Raw genomic sequence first — 6,000 nt, 5'->3', positions numbered from 1 at the left:
GTAACGCCACCTCTGTATGAAAATCATTGGCTGTGCTGTGGGCAGTCTGTGTCTGCTTTGCATTGTTGTAATACTCGCCATTGTAGTGTTGGGCAGCGGCAGCTGGATGTGAACAGCGCATAGCGTTGCGCAGTTGGAGGTGAGCTGCCAGCAGTGGTGGATGTGGGGAGAGAGATGGCGGAGATTTGTAATTTGTCATGAACTGCTACATTTATATATGATGATATCAAGGTAAATACATTGTTTGTTCTCTACTAATATCTTTCATTTGCTAACTATCCCTATCAGTAGTTAGTGCCTTCCATAGTTTGAATCTTTTATTTAGCTGGCAGTAGTGGCGCTCGCTGTATTGCAGTAGCTTGAGCAGCGAAGATTTTTGTGAGGTAAGTGAATTGTGAAAGGTATAGTTTAATGTTAGTCAGGGCCATTCTTTTGTAGGGAATTTTGAAAGTCAGATTGCGTTGCGCTAACAAAATATTGTGTGTCAGTTTAAGGACAGTCGTGTATAATTCTTCAAAGGGGACGTTTCAGTAGGAAGATTGCAGCGCCAGAAGATTATAGCGAAATACAGGAAGTCTTCTTTCGGTGGGGAACTCTAAAGGACAACGTCCACTCCACAAAGCCACATACACTGGATGACATGAGAGAAGCGATTGTGAATCCATTCCAATGACAACCATAACACATGAGTGCCGATTTCTTCCTCGGCGTTGAAGACGCTGTATCACTGCCGATGGAAGACATTTTGAAAATCTGCGACAGTAAAACATAATCAGTAATGTCGCGACTACCTATATGACTTAAAAATTCATAGTTTTTGTTATCTTTCTTCGAGTTATTAAAGTTCAGTGTAAACCGTTTGTGGGGCACCTCATGTACATCATCCATCTTTTTACTAAAGGACTAGAGGTTGCAACATTAAATGGGGGCCATCTTGTTAAACCTTATGGCATCATTTAGTGATCTACAACAACTCAGGGTGTATCGGGAATCAATCACTGAATTCTGGTTTCACAAGATATTAGTCATAAGCGGCTTTTCTTTGCGTGCTATTAGGTTCTAGGTCCAGTCAAGACAGATGAACAGGAGCTATTTCGCCGATTGCTGTTGGTTACATATTGTGCAAATAGATTTTGCAAATTATCATGATTATACGTCAAAGAGATAATCATGAAATACATTTTGAGGCAGATGGTTTACAGATTCCCTAAATACTCAGGCAACAACTACAAAAGTGATGGAACATCCTCTTCGCACCGCTGGATGCTATGAGAAGAAAGCTAACACATGTTCAACTAAATTCACAGCCCTTTATATATCGGTACTCGCCGTGTAACATTCAAGTATTTTCTACGCAAACCCATTTCTTTTCCGTTGTGCTGAATTACGAAACGTGTGTGTGTGTGTGTTATTGTTTGAGTTCATCTATACAAATTAGATAGCGTTTCCAAATTATTTTTATGGGGAATGAGAATTATACATTTTGCATGGTTTGAAGGGTTCAGGGCTTGACTGTCACTACTAATGGGAGTAATCGTTGCTTTTTATCACAACACATGCGTTTCAGTATGTGGAATTTTGTTGTATCTTCCATAGTTTTGCTACAAAGTAAAAACTGTTGTACGACTTTTTGCAGTTAGTACAACACAACTAAACTTACAGAAGCTTCTAAATACAATTGATAAATCTTTGTTATGGAATTTAATCTGATCTTGTCAAAACGATTGTGTATCGCACCGTTTGTGAGAGACTACCCTAATTTACTTAATTAACGAAACATATAATTCAACAGTTAGCAGTGTTCAGTGGTTGACATTTGATTCATCGCTCCTCAGTGAATATACCTACTTTCAATTGCTATTTTTTTTACTGTGATTTTGGAAATTATATGAATTCAAAAAATGTTCAAATGTGTGTGAAATCTTATGGGACTTAACTGCTAAGGTCAGCAGTCCCTAAGCTTACATTCCTGGGTTCGATTCCCGGCGGGGTCAGGGATTTTCTCTGCCTTGTGATGACTGGGTGTTGTGTGATGTCCTTAGGTTAGTTAGGTTTAAGTAGTTCTAAGTTCTAGGGGACTGATGACCACAGATGTTAAGTCCCATAGTGCTCAGAGCCATTTGAACCATTTGAACCCTAAGCTTACACATTACTTAGCCTAAATTATCCTAAGGACAAACACACACACACACATGCCCAAGGGAGGACTCGAACCTCCGCCGGGACCAGCCGCACAGTCCATGACTGCCGCGCCTCTGACCGCTCGGCTAATCCCGCGTGGCTTATATGAATCCAAGCATGTGTAACTCCTAATGTAAAAAACATACAAATGGTACCCATGTGCCACTAACCATGTTTAAGAAATATCTTTACTTTTGTGGATCTGTCACTAGTGTCGCGAGTGTGGTTCTACACTCCTGGAAATTGAAATAAGAACATCGTGAATTCATTGTCCCAGGAAGGGGAAACTTTATTGACACATTCCTGGGGTCAGATACATCACATGATCACACTGACAGAACCACAAGCACATAGACACAGGCAACAGAGCATGCACAATGTCGGCACTAGTACAGTGTATATCCACCTTTCGCAGCAATGCAGGCTGCTATTCTCCCATGGAGACGATCGTAGAGATGCCGGATGTAGTCCTGTGGAACGGCTTGCCATGCCATTTCCACCTGGCGCCTCAGTTGGACCAGCGTTCGTGCTGGACGTGCAGACCGCGTGAGACGACGCTTCATCCAGTCCCAAACATGCTCAATGGGGGACAGATCCGGAGATCTTGCTGGCCAGGGTAGTTGACTTACACCTTCTAGAGCACGTTGAGTGGCACGGGATACATGCGGACTTGCATTGTCCTGTTGGAACAGCAAGTTCCCATGCCGGTCTAGGAATGGTAGAATGATGGGTTCGATAACGGTTTGGATGTACTGTGCACTATTCAGTGTCCCCTCGACGATCACCAGTGGTGTACGGCCAGTGTAGGAGATCGCTCCCCACACCATGATGCCGGGTTTTGGCCCTGTGTGGCTCGGTCGTATGCAGTCCTGATTGTGGCGCTCACCTGCACGGCGCCAAACACGCATACGACCATCATTGGCACCAAGGCAGAAGCGACTCTCATCGCTGAAGACGACACGTCTCCATTCGTCCCTCCATTCACGCCTGTCGCGACACCACTGGAGGCGGGCTGCACGATGTTGGGGCGTGAGCGGAAGACGGCCTAACGGTGTGCGGGACCGTAGCCCAGCTTCATGGAGACGGTTGCGAATGGTCCTCGCCGATACCCCAGGAGCAACAGTGTCCCTAATTTGCTGGGAAGTGGCGGTGCGTCCCCTACGGCACTGCGTAGGATCCAACGGTCTTGGCGTGCATCCGTGCGTCGCTGCGGTCCGGTCCCAGTTCGACGGGCACGTGCACCTTCCGCCGACCACTGGCGACAACATCGATGTACTGTGGAGACCTCACGCCCCACGTGTCGAGCAATTCGGCGGTACGTCCACCCGGCCTCCCGCATGCCCACTATACGCCCTCGCTCAAAGTCCGTCAACTGCACATACGGTTCACGTCCACGCTGTCGCGGCATGCTACCAGTGTTAAAGACTGCGATGGAGCTCCGTATGCCACGGCAAACTGGCTGACACTGATGGCGGTGGTGCACAAATGCTGCGCAGCTAGGGCCATTCGACGGCCAACACCGCGGTTCCTGGTGTGTCCACTGTGCCGTGCGTGTGATCATTGCTTGTACAGCCCTCTCGCAGTGTCCGGAGCAAGTATGGTGGGTCTGACACACCGGTGTCAATGTGTTCTTTTTCCATTTCCAGGAGTGTATGAGTTCTTTTGTAGTACATAAAAGTAACTTGGAACTGTTCTAACTACCGCTTAACCTAGTATAGAGGAGTGCGTGAAACACGCACACTCATTTTCTATTAAATTAAGAAAACCTGTTAACTTTTCAGTGGTGAAGAATGCCGCAGCGTTGCGCAGTAAACTGCTGCCCGAGGTCAGAGGGTGGTAATAGGTTTTTCCGAAATCCACAACGAGAAAGAACTGCGAAAGCCGCAAAATATGGCTGTGTCGAATTGGAAGGAATGATACATTTCTGTACGAGTCTGCTAAATGTATCTGAAATAAACGAACGTTTTTCTCATTGTGCATTACCCAAATTTACGTATTCCATTCCATAGCATGCAGACGGAATATACAGCCGTAGTGTCATTGGTGGAGTACTGGACAGAAAATTTAATGTTTTACTGTCTTCTTATATTTACTTTATTCGCACCACAATCATGTACGTGCATTAAATTCTGTATCATATTACATTGCAATACCTATTTTCATTTATTAGCTTTATTTTGCACTTGATTAATTTTAGATGAATCACAAGGTTGGTGTTAGGAATCTGTATATCATGCCTGATGTAGCTCTAATTCTGAAGAATCTGAGAAACCATTTAAGAATTTCCGAACACATTACGCTTCCCAAACAATTTGTTCAATCGATAATTTGCCACTCACATTTGTCTCCATTGAGCTTGTTGTAAGGCTACAGAATCTTGACAAAGAGTAAAAGATTGAACGTTGCTTGAAACCTACGAGAAATTTTAACGAAACCAGGGCATTACATTCTTTGAATGCCTCTGTGCATGCAGTAATTGTTCTAATACACCACTGGCCATTAAAATTGCTACACCAAGAAGAAATGCAGATGATAAACGGGTATTCATTGGACAAATATATTATAGTAGAACTGACATGTGATTACATTTTCACGCAATTTGGGTGCATAGATCCTGAGAAATCTGTACCCAGAACAACCACCTCCGGCCGTAATAACGGCGTTGATACGCCTGGGCATTGACTCAAACAGAACTTGAATGGCGTGTACAGGTACAGCTGACCATGCAGCTTCAACACGATACCACAGTTCATCAAGAGTAGTGACTGGCGTATTGTGACGAGCCAGCTGCTCGGCCACCATTGACCAGTCGTTTACAGTTGGTGAGAGATCTGGAGAATGCGCTGGTCACGGCAGCAGTCGAACATTTTCTGCATCCAGAAAGGCCCGTACAGAACCTGCAACATGCGGTCGTGCATTATCCTGCTGAAATGTAGGGTTCTGCAGGGATCAAAAATGTGTGTGAAATCTTCTGGGACTTAACTGCTAAGGGCATCAGTCCCTAAGCTTACACACTACTTAACCTAAATTATCCTAAGGACAAACACACACACCCATGCCCGAGGGAGGACTCGAACCTCCTCCGGGACCAGCCGCACAGTCCATGACTGCAGCGCAACAGACCGCTCGGCTAATCCCGCGCGGCCACAGGGATCGAATGAAGGGTAGATCGACGGGTCGTAACACATCTGAAATGTAACGTCCACTGTTCAAAGTGCCGTCAATGCGAACGAGAGGTGACCGAGACTTGTAACCAATGGCACCCTATGCCATCACCCCAGGTGATACGCCAGCATGGCGATGACGAATACACGCTTCCAATGTGCGTTCACCGCGATGTCGCCAAACACGGATGCGACCATCATGATGCTGTAAGCAGATCCTGGATTCGTCCGAAAAAACTGACGTTTTGCCATTCATGCACCCAGGTTCGTCGCTGAGTACACCATCGCAGGCACTCCCGTCTGTGATGCAACGTCAAGGATAACCGCACCCATGATCTCCGAGCTGATAGTCCATGCTGTTGAAAACGTCGTCGAACTGTTCGTGCAGATGGTTGTTGTCTTGCAAACGTCCCCATCTGTTGACTCAAGAGATCGAGACGTGGCTGCCCGATCCGTCACAGCCATGTGGACAAGATGCATGTCATCTCGACTGCTAGTGATACGAGGCCGTTGGGATCCAGCACTGCGTTCCGTATTACCCTCCTGAACCCACCGATTCCGTATTATGCTAACAGTCATTGGATCTTGACCAACGCGAGCAGCAATGTCGAGATACGATAAACCGCAATCGCGATAGGCTACATTCCGACCTTTA

This window comes from Schistocerca piceifrons, chromosome 5 (genome assembly GCF_021461385.2).
Source record: "Schistocerca piceifrons isolate TAMUIC-IGC-003096 chromosome 5, iqSchPice1.1, whole genome shotgun sequence".
Taxonomy (NCBI): domain Eukaryota; kingdom Metazoa; phylum Arthropoda; class Insecta; order Orthoptera; family Acrididae; genus Schistocerca; species Schistocerca piceifrons.
This window is presented reverse-complemented; position numbering follows the sequence as displayed.